A 16,861-nucleotide genomic window follows, 5' to 3' on the forward strand; every position below is an offset into this window, starting at 1 on the left:
CAGAGAGGTCCCCAACATATGTATATTCAATATTCAATTATATATATATATATATATATATATATATATATATATTTACCTGGAACTGCTCAAATTCACCGCTCCACTTCGAACCGAGGTTTGATTTTTTAACCAACACTCAGATGTAAAGGGTGTTCACTGTTCAATAGCCCTGATTTATGCCAAAAAAATCAAAAACATCAAAAATGGAGTTTGGAGTTGGAGGTTTTGGCCAGACAGTGACGATATGTGGGTCGTCCGTCCGCACTGATGCACGGCACATTCTGTGAACGGCGTGAGCGTCCTCACTAGGGTTTGGATCTTGTTTTAGGACAAGGGTCTTCAACAGGGGGGTCCGGGACCCCTAGGGGGTCCTCAGAGTTACAACTGGGGGTCCTCCAAATCTTTGTGTGATAGAAACTTTTTTCTCTCTTTTTTTTATGTTAACTACTTGAATCCTAGCGTCCATATTCGGATGACTTTAGCCAAAAACAGCAGATCTACAAGCTCACAACGCCTCACCCTGCGACGTGTTGTGAGCCATTTTTCTAAAATGTTAGCCAGCAGAGAATGACAAGTTCCAATATTTGTTTTGTTTTCTAATTGTGTTGACAGCGAAGGGGACTTGCGTGTGGCCCTCACCATCACAGAGGACCCCTCCATGCCTTACGGGCCCCTCACCATCACAGAGGACCCCTCCATGCCTTACGGGCCCCTCACCATCACAGAGGACCCCTCCATGCCTTACAGGTAGGGTTGTCACGATTATGACATTTTACATGACGATTAATTGTCACTCAAATAATTGCGATTAACGATTTAATTGTGTATTTATCGTTGACAATTACATTTCTGTTTGGCTTTTAGGCTTTGAAGTTGCACATGGCAATCATGACACATAACCTACTGACATATTTGACGACTTTATACTTAAAAAAGAACATTGATAGTGGAAATAGCCGATCGACAAGCTCACAACGCGTCGCGATGCGACGCGTTGTGAGCTTGTGGATCTGCTATTTCCACTATTTTTTACTTTGAAAAAATATATATGAACAACATTTCAACATGGGAACGATTATGACGATTATGTCAAATAATCGCGATTATGTCAAATAATCGCGAGACGATTATGTAATAAATCTACTTACAGGCCCCTCACCAGCACAGAGGGCCCCTCCACACCTAACGAGCCTAACGAAGAGGATGAGGAGGGGACGTCGGGCCCCTCCTCACAGGACGTCCCTGTCCCTGAGACCCCAGGAGCTGTGAGACCGGCCAAGAGAAAGCGGCGTCCACCTCCACACCTCCAGGACTTTGTGCTGGGGTAAGTGACGGCGCAAAGCGCCATTCACGCTGACCGCCATGACTATGGCGACAATTACGACCGCGATGAATATCTCTGCTGTCTCTGCCGAAACCTCCTAACTCCAAAATGTTCTTTTTCGGAAAAATTAGCTCAAGTGGAGTTAGGAGGTTTTGACCGAAGGGCTTTTTACTACTTTCCATTGGTTCAATATTATTCTAACCAACACACAGACGTAAAGGGTGTTCAATAGCACATATTTATGAAAGAAAGAGAGGGCCAATCGGGTGGAGTTGGTTTGGCAGAAAGTGTGGAGTTAGGAGGTTTTGTTCAAAGCACTTTTTACTACTTTCCATTGGTTCAATATTATTTTAACCAACACTCAGATGTAAAGTGTGTTCAAAATGGAGTTAAGAGGTTTTGGCCAGACAGTGACGATATGTGGGTAGTCGGTCCGCACCGATGCGCGGCACATTCTGTGAGCGGCGTGAGCGTCCTCACTAGGGTTTGGATCTGTTTTAGGACAAGGGTCTTCAACAGGGGGGTCCGGGACCCCTAGGGGGTCCTCAGAGTTACAACTGGGGGTCCTCCAAATCTTTGTGTGATAGAAACCTTTTTCTCCTTTTTTTTTTTTGTTAACTCGTCCAGTGCCACCACTAGATGGAGCCCAACTCCTGCTCAATGGCCCGGGCTAAGCCCCATAGACCAGCGCTGAAGCTGCGCAAGCCCTTCGCAGCGTGACGTGCGCGATGACTTTCGTGCGTGTCATCACTATGCGCCGGAAGGCCTTGGCTTCCATTACCTCTAGGCCAGGGGTGGGCAACTTTGATGATGGCGAGGGCCACTATATTTCCACCTTCACTCCAGAGGGCCACATTGCATATTGCTACGTCCCACTTTGACATTCTAGTATCTCATACAAAACAAGCAAAAATAGCAGATCTACAAGCTCAAAACGCATCGCAGCGCGATGCGTTTTGAGCTTGTAGATCGTCTATTTTTGCTTCTTTTGAATTGGAATCCTGATTTATTTTATTGTTATTTTTGAATTGGAATCCTGAAATGTAACACTTTGATTTAATTTCAAACACATTTAGTTACAAACTCATGTTAACTTCATGAACCTAAATACAAATACATTTTAATACTACTATAATAGTCATTAAACTACTAAGATAGACTGACGGAATTAAAGCAGGTCATGTTTGGAATTGTAACAGCTGAAATCAATAATGTATCAGTATTCTGATATTAACCTGCGGGCCGCATTAAGTGAAGGTGGGGGCCGCATGTGGCCCCCGGGCCGCCAGTTGCCCATGTATGCTCTAGGCTAATGTTATTGTTAGAAGCACATTTTTCTGATATTTTGCCGCAAATAAAGGCTGTCCTCTTCCAGAAAAGCATAGATTCAGAGAAAATGGGCTTCACAGTTGGCCATCTGCATTGGATTACATTGAATGAATCGGCGGAATATGACGATACTAACATTAGTAAACGTAGGACGACCTCGGACCACCTACGTTTTCAATAATCAGCTCACGGTAAGGACCAAAGTACAGCGTTGCTTGCCGACAAAAAGAGCCGAACTAGTTCGGGATCGGCACTCCAAATTGCGTCGCTAGCCGACAAATCTGAGCCAAACTAGTTCGGGGTAGGCACTAGAAGAGTTAACTACTTGAATCCTAGCGTCCATATTCGGATGACTTTAGCCAAAAACAGCATATCTACCATATATCTCGCGCTGCAACGTGTTGTGAGCCATTGTTTTAAAATGTTAGCCAGATAAAATGACCAAAAGTGTTTTGTAAGAGTCCAGTATTCAAAACTGTCTTGAGTTTAAAAGATTAAAGGGATATTCCACTTTCAACAGGGAGCAGTGGTAGGGCTTCTCTCCACATACACACCCATTGTAACTTCAAACTCCATTTTAACCATGCTAGATTCATTAAAAACACACATTATTTTTTCTGGAGACTCAATTTACCTTCCTAATACGTGAGCAGGCCGTGTTTTTTCGATAACTTTTTTCATATATTTTTAATAATTATTTGGAAAAATGGAAAAATGAATTCAAAAAAATAATTGTTAAAAATAAATGAAAAATGTTATCGAAAAAACACGGCCTGCTCACATATTAGGAGGGTAGTATGAGTCACCAGAAAAAATAATGTGTGTTTTTAATGAATCTATCATGGTTAAAATGAAGTTTGAAGTTACAATGGGTGTGTGTGGGGAGAGGCCCTGGGCCTGGGGGCTGGGGGGCCTGGTAACATTTACATCAAATATCTAAATATTCAATCAAGCTAATTAAAAACTGTTCAGGGTGTTCATAAAAGCCTGATTAGATGATAAAAATTACCAAAAGTTTTTTTGAAAGTGAAATACCCCTTTAAGTTTAAAAGTAGTGGCATCAAAATATACTTAAAGTACGCATTGTGCGGAAATGTCCCACTTCACAAGTTCAAAGTGTACAAAATAATCTTTTGAAAATAGCCGATCTACAAGCTCACAATGTGTCGATCAATTTCAGATGGCTGAAACACACACACACCACTGACAATAATTATAACTATAGCGATGATTATGTGAGCATCCTCACTGACGTACGATACCTTCTGTGGTATGTTTTGTTTCACAGTAAAGGTAAGGTGTACGCAGACTGGCTGGTACGGTACAGGAACCTGATCCGCCTAGAAGAGGCCCTGCTGAAGACAGAGGGCCCCTCCGTGCCTTACAGGCCCCTCACCATCACAGAGGGCCCCTCCATGCTTTACAGGCCCCTCACCATCACAGAGGGCCCCTCGGAGGGCCCCTCCATGCCTTACGGGCCCCTCACCATCACAGAGGGCCCCTCGGAGGGCCCCTCCATGCCTTACGGGCCCCTCACCATCTCAGAGGGCCCCTCCATGCCTTACGGGCCCCTCACCATCTCAGAGGGCCCCTCCATGCCTTACAGGCCCCTCACCATCACAGAGGGCCCCTCCATGCCTTACAGGCCCCTCACCATCACAGAGGGCCCCTCCATGCCTTACGGGCCCCTCACCATCACAGAGGGCCCCTCGGAGGGCCCCTCCATGCCTTACAGGCCCCTCACCAGCATAGAGGGCCCCTCCATGCCTTACGGGCCCCTCACCATCTCAGAGGGCCCCTCCATGCCTTACAGGCCCCTCACCAGCACAGAGGGCCCCTCCATACCTTACAGGCCCCTCACCAGCACAGAGGGCCCCTCCATACCTTACAGGCCCCTCACCAGCACAGAGGGCCCCTCCACACCTAAAGAGCCTAACGAAGAGGAGGATGAGGAGGGGACGTCGGGCCCCTCCACACAGGACGTCCCTGTCCCTGAGACCCCAGGAGCTGTGAGACCGGCCAAGAGAAAGCGGCGTCCACCTCCACACCTCCAGGACTTTGTGCTGGGGTAAGCGACGGGGTGGGCGATATGGAAAAGATACAATATCACGATATTTTCCCAAGCTGTATCTCGATACATGATCTTATCGCGATTATTTTTCATGTTGTTTTGTTATGCTTATTTTTCAAGTTACTTAACAGTAACCACCTACAGGGTAACTAAAGCTAAAAGAAAAAGGAGTAACAGACCATTTAGACCAGTGGTCCTCAAAGTGGGGTCCAGGGACTCTCTGGGTTCCTTTTGGGAGGTCTAAATTGACCCTTACAAGTACTGTATGTAACCAAATGGACCCTTACGGGTCCATGTTTGATCAAAAACACCCATTATTTTTCCTGGTGACTCATACTACCCTCCTAATATGTGAGCAGGCTGTGTTTTTTTTTTTTTCGATACATTTTCCATTTATTTTTAATAATTCTTTATTGTATTTAATATTTTCCATTTCCCCAAAGAATTATTAAAAATAATTGAAAAAAGTTATTGAAAAAACACTGCCTGCTCACGTATTAGGAGGGTAGTTTGAGTCACCAGAAAAAAATAACGGGTATTTTTAATGAATTTATCATGGTTAAAATGGAGTTTGGAGTTGCAATGGGTGTGTATGTGGAGAGGCCCTGGGCCTGGAGGGCCTGATAACATTTACATCAAATATCTAAATATTGAATGAAGCAAATTAAAATCTGTTCAGGGTGTTCATGAAATCCTAATTAGACGATAAAATTACCAAAAGTGTTATGTAAGAGTCCAGTATTCAAAACTGTCTTGAGTTTAAAAGTTTAAGTTTAAAAGTAGTGGCATTAAAATATACAAAGTACAAAAAGTTAAAGTACGCATTGTGCGGAAATGTCCCACTTCACAAGTTCAAAGTGTACAAAATAATCTTTTGAAAATAGCCGATCTACAAGCTCACAATGTGTCGATCAATTTCAGAAGGCTGAAACACACACACCACTGACGATAATTATAACTATAGCGATGATTATGTGAGCATCCTCACTGACGTACGATACCTTCTGTGGTATGTTTTGTTTCACAGTAAAGGTAAGGTGCACGCAGACTGGCTGGTACGGTACAGGAACCTGATCCGCCTAGAAGAGGCCCTGCTGAAGACGGAGGGCCCCTCCATGCCTTACAGGCCCCTCACCATCACAGAGGGCCCCTCCATGCCTTACAGGCCCCTCACCAGCACAGAGGGCCCCTCCATGCCTTACAGGCCCCTCACCTTCACAGAGGGCCCCTCGGAGGGCCCCTCCATGCCTTACAGGCCCCTCACCAGCACAGAGGGCCCCTCGGAGGGCCCCTCCATGCCTTACAGGCCCCTCACCATCACAGAGGGCCCCTCCATGTCTTACAGGCCCCTCACCATCACAGAGGGCCCCTCCATGCCTTACAGGCCCCTCACCATCACAGAGGGCCCCTCGGAGGGCCCCTCCATGCCTTACAGGCCCCTCACCAGCACAGAGGGCCCCTCCACACCTAACGAGCCTAACAAAGAGGAGGATGAGGAGGGGCCGTCGGGCCCCTCCACACAGGACGTCCCTGTCCCTGAGACCCCAGGAGCTGTGAGACCGGCCAAGAGAAAGCGGCGTCCACCTCCACACCTCCAGGACTTTGTGCTGGGGTAAGCGACGGGGTGGGCGATATGGAAAAGATACAATATCACGATATTTTCCCAAGCTGTATCTCGATAAATGATCTTATCGCGATTATTTTTCATGTTGTTTTTTTATGCTTATTTTTCAAGTTACTTAACAGTAACCACCTACAGGGTAACTAAAGCTAAAAGAAAAAGGAGTAACAGACCATTTAGACCAGTGGTCCTCAAAGTGGGTACAGGGACTCTCTGGGTTCCTTTTGGGAGGACTAAATTGACCCTTACAAGTATGTAACTCTGACTGTATACCAAATGGACCCTTACGGGTCCATTTGGTTTCATTTGTATACAGTCAGAGTTAAGGGGAGACCTTGACATTAAAGTTCATTCATTGTCTCACAATATATACAATATCTCTGAAAGGGCATATCGTGGAGACGATATTTATCATCATATCACCCACCCCTAGGTATGCGACGGCGCAAAGCGCCATTTACGCCGAGCAACATAACTAGAACGATAATCAGTTTTGAAAGAATTACCGGTACTTGCATTTCTTTTTTTTTACTTAAGTAAAAGTGTCAATGCAGATGTAGAAATGTAGAAAATACAAGTATGAGTCCAATATTCAAAATTGTCTTAAGTATATTTTGATGCCACTACTTTTAATCTTATACTCAAGTAGAAGTGTCAATACTGTAATGTAGAAAATACTCTGTTACAAGTAAGAGTCCAGTATTCAAAACTGTCTTGAGTTTAAAAGTTAAAGTTTAAAAGTAGTGGCATTAAAATTAAAAAAAAAAGTTAAAGTATGCATTGTGCGGAAAAGTCCCACTTCACAAGTTCAAAGTGTACAAAATAATCTTTTGAAAATAGCCGATCTACAAGCTCACAATGTGTCGATCAATTTCAGATGGCTGAAACACACACACCACTGACAATAATTATAACTAGTAAGACATCTCAGGGCGACATGCGACCTCGCCCTGAAGGGCGGCATTCTTTTATGCCCATACGTGGAGATCCCTGTCTGAACCAGCCGCACAGATATGGGCTGTCTTCCTCCATATGGGCATTCCCATATGAAGTCCTGTTAGATATGGGCGTAATATTGATGACATCAGGGATCTCCATATGGGCATAAAAGGGATTCTGTTAGAGTGGTTCCCATGACATCACAACATATAATATATTGTATGCCCATACATGGAGATCCCTATCTGGACCAGCCACACAGATATGGGCCATGTCTTGAGGCCATCTGGCCAGTGATATATATATATATATATCAGTGGCGAATTTTCAGGACCTTCAGGGTATTCAGAGAAGACCCAGGGATCCTCAGAAGAAAGACAATAATATTTTTATTTTTAAATAAAAAATATATTTTTATTTTTTATTATTTTTATTAAAATAATTACAATTATTTGTGTTGGTAATCTGTTAAACTGCACTGTTTCGCTCGCTATACTCGTTGTAGTTGTTTCTTCCCCAAGTTCTGTGCATAGGGAGTGCTTGTGTGCTGGGAAAAATAACAGCCAATGAGAGATTTTTTCTACTGAGTCTCTGCGCAGATTACTCTCACTCGCAGTACTTCTAGAATTCCCTGAGCCAGTTCCCCATAATACAAGCCTTGGTGTGGATTGACAGTTTGATCAACCAATCATATTTTGAGGGCTCTGGTCAAGGGTATACGGAACACCCACGTTCAACCACCAATCAAAATGAGTCAAGTGACTACTGGCCAATCACAACACGGCTTTTCCGGGACTTGGAGTGGAACAACAAGCATGTTTCACACTCACTATGCATAACACGTGAAACTTGTAAAGTAAACAGACGCGACATGGCTGCAGCTGGAGTGAACGCTGTGGATTTATTATTATCGTTGCCTTTTTCAAGAAGACTGTTTTATGAAAAGATGGACAGAACTTAAAAGGAATGATAGCTTTATGAACCCATCTTTGAGAAATTCACCCAAAAGGACAGGAGGATGTTTTTCTTTTCTTCAAGTGAACAACTTCATTGGTGAGAGAAACTGAATTAATTTATATTGCTGGATATGCCGCTGTGCATTTAATTTCCATTGATTGATCATTGAAGAATGTATTAGAAGTTTGCAATTGGAAAAGGTACAGTTTCATGACAGTACAAATCACTGGTCAGCTAAAAGGAGATCCTAGTAAACCTTACAGCTTATTTACACAGGAACCACTTTATGTATCTCATATAACATTGAACGACAGATTGATACACTTAGGCCTGTTTTTGTCTATTTAATGTGGGTCTTTCTTGACGTGGTCTTTCTTTGCATTGATAGCTGGTGTTGTTACATGATGGTGGACAGTGCGTTTTGCTTTGTAAAGCGCGCTATGTTAAATGGACGTTTCGATTGGTTGCGCTGGTTGTGTCTTGTGTGGCTCTGTCTGTCAGCAGCGCACATCTATTTAATCCTTATATTGGCATTGGTTTGGAAGTCTTGGTTTGGAGTATGTGTGTAGTGCTAATTAGGTTAAGCCTACCCAGCGTGCTTGCCTTGTACACAGTCTGCTGTTCATTGTTAACCAGTTTTGTAAAAGAAAAAGAAGAATGAAAAAGGCATACAATTTGCGCGCATGTGCACGCGCGGGGGGGGGGGGGGGGGGGGGGGGGGGCGGTGGTGCGTCCCCGAAGGTCCGGTCCCTTGGGGCACGCATCGCCACTGATATATATATATATATATATATATATATATATATATATATATATGTATATGTATATGTGTGTGTATATATATATATATATATATATATATATATATATATATATATATATATATATATATCGATGACATGAGGGATCTTCATATATGGGCATAAAAGGGATTCTGGGGAATACCCATATATGAACTTTTACATAGTTGATGTCACCTGTGATATCATCTGTGATGTCACAGTGATGTGTCAAGGGAACCAACCCATATGTGTACGCACAGAGACAAGCTGTGACATTTCTCATGGTAAACAACTATAGTGACGATTGTGTGAGCATCCTCACTGATGTACGATACCTTCTGTGGTATGTTTTGTTTCACAGTAAAGGTAAGGTGCACGCAGACTGGCTGGTACGGTACAGGAACCTGATCCGCCTAGAAGAGGCTCTGCTGAAGACCAGCACCCGGCCCTCCACACGCCCTGGGACCCCAGAACCTCAGACCAGGACCCGGCCCTCCACTCGCCCTGGGACCCCAGAACCTCAGAGAACCAGGAAGAGAAGCCGGTGTCCGCCTGCACACCTCCAGGACTACTTTATGCTGGAGTAATCACCCTTTAAGAGGATACAAGTGATTTATGCTGGAATAAGAACTCTTTAAGAGGATACAAGTGCATCCTTTCATCCTTTAAGTGTTTTATGTTTTATAAATATTTTATATATATTATTTTTGTTGTTGTTGTTGTTGTTGTTAAATAGCTATATTGTGATAGTAATCATTGCTATTCAGTTTTGTATTCAGTAACAGGTTTCTCCCCGTCTCTCCTGCTCTTTAACGCACCGAAAATACATGTTCAGGCCGGGATACCGATTTCATCCAGTCAGGAGAGAGAGCTCACACAGGATACAGGAGAAGCGAAACTGGAAGTGATGAAACGAAAAAAGAGAGAAAAAAAAGGCTCTCTCCTGATTGGACGAAATTGGTATCCCAACCCAAATACAGTACTTTCTGTTGTCTACTAAAGGAGTGTTTCTCAACCACTGTGCCTGGGGACCTTTGGTGTGCCCCTGAGAAGGGTCAAGTGTGCCCCTTGAAACTGCTTGAAAGCCAGTATTGTATTCATCATTTGAAAAATGATTTAAACTAGTGAAAACAGCCGATCTACAAGCACACAACGCCTCGCGGTGCGAGGCGTTGCGTGCTTGTAGATCGGCTGTTTTCACTACTGTTGTGCGACAGCCTTGTATGATGAAGCAGGGCTTTACTTTGCGAAGAAACGTACACATTTGAAACAAGGAGATACAAGGTTTCTTCCCGACAGTGACGATATTTACACCCCCGTATTATGTCGGTGTGCATGAAAAGTGTGCCAGAAAAAAAGGTTGAGAAACACTGTACTAAAGAGCTGGAGAGATGGGGAGGCTCCTGTTACTGAAACACTCTAAAGCACTGGTTCCCAAACACTGGTTCGGGACCCATTTGTGGGTCGCAAACACATCTTTATGGGTCCCTTAATTTTTGGGGGTTTCCGACATTTTGTTTTTAATTAGTATTATTTCAAAAAACAATTTCCAAAAAAGCAAAGATTTTCATGATAAATGCAATGATTTTTCCAAGTAATTTCATGAATAAATGAAACAAGGATCTAAAAAATTTCAAAAATAAGAAAACAAATGTAGTGAAAATAGCCGATCTACCAGCTCACAACGCGGCGCGAAGCGACACGTGAGCTTGTAGATCAAATTTCTCTGTTGGATCACGGTCTAAAAAGTTTAAGAACTACTGCTTTATAGCAATGATTACTATATATATTTAAAAACAAAGAAATTACTGCCTTTAAGGTCAGTGTCCTGACAACAAATAGTGTCATGTCCCGGAAAATTTGCGGACGCGTCATAAAATACCACTTAGGCCTACTCGGATCGGTTGGGAAAGCCAAGCAAAGCAAGCACCGTTATTATGGAGATACCATGGAGATACGCAAGACCAAATATTCACGTCCTCGTTTCAAAACATGTGAACATGGCGAGACAACGTAGCACATGCGAACTGCCGCGCAGACAGTTGCTGAAAGCATAAAATTACCTATCGTAGGTGGGTGCTGTCTGTGTAGAGTCAGGATAAGCACCTTTGGGGGGGGGGGGTTTGGGGGCAGGGGTTGGAGAGCTTGGGTAAGGGGGGGGGGGGGGGGGGGGGGGAGTAGCCTTGAATTCTGATGGGGGAGTAGAGTTTAGTTAAAGGGATATTTCACTTTCAAAAAAATGTTTGGTCATTTTATCGTCTAATCAGGCTTTTATGAACACCCTGAACAGTTTTTTAATTTGCTTGATTCAATATTTAGATATTTGATGTAAATGCTATCAGGGCCCCATACACACCCATTGTAACTTCAAACTCCATTTTTTTTTCTAGTGACTCATAATACCTTCCTAATACGTGAGCAGGCTGTTTTTTTTATAATTCTTTGGGAAAATGAAAAAATACATATATTAAAAATAAATGAAAAAAGTTATCGAAAAAAACACGGCCTGCTCACGTATTAGGAGGATAGATGAGTCACTAGAATAACAGGTGTTTTTAATGAATCTATCATGGTTAAAATAGAGTTTGAAGTTACAATGGGTGTGTATGGGGGGAGGCCATGGGCCTGGAGGGCCTGATAGCATTTACATCAAATATCTAAATACTGAATCAAGCAAATTAAAAACTGTTCAGGGTGTTCATAAAAGCCTGATTAGACGATAAAATGACCAAAAGTATTTTTGAAAGTGAAATACCCCTTTGAGCACCTTTGGGTCGGGTATAGACTCGTTTGGATACTCAACATTTGGGGCGATGTGTAGGGCTGGATAGGTCATCTTGTGGGGTAAAGCACCCTTAACTACTTAAACCTTCTATAGTTAGTAAACCAGACCTGAGGTGGCTCTGTACGACTTTGTATTTCATTTTATTTTCATCTGCACCAAATATCTTTGCATGCACGCACACACAGCATTCTATTGTTCTGTCATGGTGTTATTTTGCTACAGGGGGAAATTAAATGTGATTTGTGATTGTTGTTGATAATGTGTTAATTTAATCAGTTATTTGATGTGTATTATTTTGAGATACAGATCACCCTCCCATGTTCCAGGGTTCAGTTTGTTTGGAGTTTGTTGTGACTGCCACAAAATAACAGTATTCCTATGAGAGTCTTGTGTTGTTTGACAATAAACAAGTCAACGAAAAGGGCCCCTCTGTCTTGCTTCATGTACAGTATATTAATATAACCATTTTTTACAGATCACATAAAAAATAGTAAGACTTCAACAGGAACCTGGACATTATTTAGTATCTTATATTTAGTTGCCTATATTTTTTGTGTTCTATGTTCTATGAATTACTAGAGAAATAGAAAAGACACTCCACAAAGCACATGCATTTTTATTTTATTATTATTATTATTTTTTTTTAGAATAGGCCCTAACCCTAACCCTAACCCAAACATTGGAAGGCATCACATTAGCATTTCTCTACAGAAACAAAGTCTGATTTGATTTCAACCGTAGAAAACGGCTGATCCATGCTACAATTTTATCAGTTCTAGATGTAATTTACATGCATTCTGCTCAAGCCACATGCAGTATTGGTAAATGGTGCATTTATATAGCGCTTTTCATCCAAAGCGCTTTACAGAGATTGTGCATTACATTCACCCATTCACACACACATTCATACACCGGTGGCGGAGGAAACCATGCAAGGCACCAATCAGCTCACCGGGAGCAATGTGGGGTTCAGAGTCTTGCCCAAGGACCCTTCGACATTAACTCAGAGGGAGCCCGGATTCGAACTGGGAACCCTTCGTGCTCTAATAACGGTTTCTCTACCCCTGAGCTATGCCGCCCCAGTATACCACTCAGCCCTCCGGTTGCAGTCTGAAAATAGCAGATCTACAAGCGGAAGGCAAAGCTCTCGGTCTACCGAGCAATCTTCGTTCCTACTCTCACCTATGGTCATGACGTTTTTTTTGACGTGGGCGTGTGTGTGTCCATCATGCACGATCTGCATGTACGCCACGGTCCGTTGGCGGCGTGCGCGCCTTATTTTTGGTACACTGCCCGTCTTTGGGCATGGCACATAGGAGTAGGAGACTTGAACGATTGTTATATAGTCCTGGAAATTGAGTTAAATATATTGGAAGAGTTTGGGAAAAGTTTTGGAAATTCATTGGTAAAAATGATAAATCATTTTTTTGTTGACAAAATTAAAACTCATGTTTTCTGATGACTAATATGATTAAAACTAACTGAAATGAACTGATTATGACTAAAGTAAATCAAAATTTGCGGTTTGTTTTGAAGAAAAGGCTCAAATCTACAAGGGGCTCAGAGGAGTTCACTTTTCTAGCTCTACTGTCTCTCGACCCTAACATATAGGCTGGTCCCAATATGTGCAACAAAGTTGCAACAATGTGCAACTTATTGTTGAATTTACGTGCATACCATCATGATTCCACCAATGACATGATACAGATTGTATTTCAGTACCTCCGTGAAATTGGCAACCCATATGATGAAAACATATAAAAATGGTGTCATTCTTTAGTGCTGGATTTGTGCCGAATTGTGCCATAAATGTTATAATTTTGTGCTGCTTTAATGTTTGAGTTATTCTACACACCACCACTGTTCTGCTGCTATGTTCTACTATTAAGTACTGCTGCTATATTAACGGCCCATACACAAACGTGATGACCTGAAAAAGTGGCTATGGCTGTTTATAGTCCAAAGATTTTTTATTATTATTATTTTTTTTTTAACAAATGCTTGCAATGATTTCATAATGGGAAAATAACAATTTTCAGCAGCTATCACAGATTCCCCTAGTAGGGAAACTGAATGCCAATCTTTGTGAGAGGTGTTTACTTTACAAACATATTGGTGAAGAAACTTTTTTGGTAAGGAATTTATTCCCAGATTGATTTCTTTTTTTTGATAATATTCCCTGACTAAAAAGAGAAATTAGACATTTGCTTGATTCCCAAACAGGTAAAAATAGCTGATGTACAAGCTCACGTGTCGCTTTGTGCCCCTTTTTTTTACTTTACACTTAAAGCCTGCCACAAGCAAATGTGAGAATATCTGTTTCTATTATGACAAGATTGAGAATAACTTCATACTTGATGTTTAACTTCTTGAAACCAAGTATCCCTAATAGGGGGACATTCACCAAAAGTAGCCGATCTACAAGCTCACAATGTGTCCCGTTGTGCAGATTTTGGTTTCCCGTTATGGATTGAAGATTTAAATGCAATTTAAAGATGATTTATTATTATTATCATCATTATTTTCTTCCATTTTCTGGTAAATTTCGATAAGACAGTGAGACAAGAAAAGCTTCTTAACATACAACAGGGGTTCCCAAACTTTTTTGGCTCAGGGCACCCCATAAAGATTTTTTTTTCATCCGAGGCACCCCTACTTATATTAACTTTTTCCCTGCCAGATTATTTATTTATTTATTGGGTCTGGTGCCATCAAAAGCGGCTTACCTTTGCGACGTTATAGTAGATAGATAGACAGACATTCTTTTTTTTCTCACCAGGCAGCAGAGGGCGGCGTCATGCCATTAATGTGAATTTGGCCGGTCTCGCTTCCCATACATTGAGAGCAGTCACTGGCCACAGAGCCTCTGGGACAGAGAAAATCAACACGGAAGAGAATTGGTCTCCGTTGATGTTAACGCATAATGGATTTTTAAGACCATCACTGCTCGCGATGTGATTACAGTACACGGCGGCGCGACCCCTCATCAGCTTAAGGACATCAACAAGGTAAACGAACAAACGGCCGTATTGGCGCGGCTCACTCTCTAGAATTGGGGCGAACAGGAACGTCCAAAGCAGTATAAGAGTTAAAGGAGTAGTTCACCCCCAAAATGACTTTTTTTCCATTGATTAGTCACGCCATGGAGACTAGAGTTCAATAATATTTTTAGTTTTTTGTCACATTCCTAAGACAAAAATGTGATAACAATAAATGTACCCCCATTCGTTCCGGATTCATCCGGAATCAATGGGGGTAAATTTACTCGAATAAATGTTGTCTTAGGAATGTGACAAAAACCTAAAAATATTATTTAACTCTAGTCTCCATGGCGTGACTAATCAATGGAAAAAAAATCTTTTTGGGGGTGAACTCCTTTAATATCACATTTTAGTGATTATGTTGCGAGGAAAACGTTGAGATAATAGCCATTTTGGTTAGAACTGACTGAAAATATGTTTGTACTTCAAGTTTAAAATGATACTAAATATTTTTTTAAGTGTTCAAAAAAATTCCAAATATTATCAAATTATCTCGCGGCACCCCTGGACTGCTGTCGCGGCACCCCAGGGTGCCCCGTCACCCACTTTGAAAACCCCTGACATACAGATTGGTCAGAATAATAATGCAAACTTCAGTCAGATAACTCACAAATAGATTGAACCAATATTTTATTATTGAATGTTTAATACAATGTTATCTTGGAGTTCAGGCTTGGCTACATTTAACTCATTACTATTGGCCCTTCACAGATCCAGTGCAATGGATGACCGTTGCATTTGTAGTCATACCACGTCTTCCTTACGTCTTGTCCCTTTCTGTAATAAATAGCTGCGCAGTCCTCCCCGTTTGCTCCATGGTTGTTGGGTTCCCCATCAATCCAGTAGCTATACAGAATAAAACCACAATGTATTAGAGAAAAATGCTAATTATGTGTCCCGTCAAAAAAATGCATCAGTGCTGTTAGCAGTGTTGGGAAAGTTCACTTTCAAAATGAACGAGTTCAAGTTCAAGTTCAAAACTTCTCAAATGAACTAGTTCATTTCCTAGTTCATAATTCTACATTTTGAACTAAAGTTCATGGTTTCCCAAAATGAACTAACTTAGTTATTTTTAGTTATTCTTTTAACCATAATATTTGTATACTTTTTTTTTTTACGTTGCTGCAAGCTATTATTTGTCAAAATTATTGACACAGCCCAAATAGAACCACACAGCAATTACCGTATTTCATCCAACTTAACATTGAAGTGCCCACAATATTTAGATGCCCACCACTAGTGCCCAGACTTCCTGCACCCTCATAATGACTGACCACTCACTTACTTTTCTTAGACCACCAGGATATAGTTGTAATACATGATAATAGATTATATTGTGTTTTAACCACTATCCTAATCTATTATAGTGTATTATAATTATCATAGTAATACATTAATACAATAGTGTATTATAATCACAGTTATAATCCATTATAGTGTATTATAATTTAGGATAGTTGTAATACAAATTTATATTGTTATTATTATAGGTGTATTCTCTTACAACACACGTTGGGTCATGCGGTACACCCAAACCCATGTGCCCTCCACAGCGATGTCAGTAAGGCCAATCCAGAATCCATTTTCCCACCAAGGCCCAGTGGAACCTGTTATTGGTAAGCTGTAGCTCAGACGTTGCTGTGTGAAAATACAAACAAGTTGATTATGTTAAGGCAGACTTATCACAATGGCAAAGCAACTGTATTGTACCTAGAATAATAAAAAAAGGTTGCACTTGTGATACAATTAGGTATGTCACGATCACGAATCACAAGTTATCGATTTAAACGGGGATGATTTAAATAGAGGAGGTCTGTGTGTCTGACCAGCTGATGCTTTTTGACGCATTGGTAATGTGTCAAGGAAGGCATTTGTGTTACTGCACTGTCAACTAGGTCCATAATAAGGTTTTATACAGGTTTTAGCCTAAACAAACACTCAGATATTGAAATGTCATGTTCTGTCTGTCTCGAATTCCAAGCCCTTTCAGATGCAATACCAAAATGCCC

Source organism: Nannobrachium achirus (genome assembly GCF_963921795.1).
Source record: "Nannobrachium achirus genome assembly, chromosome: 2".
Taxonomy (NCBI): domain Eukaryota; kingdom Metazoa; phylum Chordata; class Actinopteri; order Myctophiformes; family Myctophidae; genus Nannobrachium; species Nannobrachium achirus.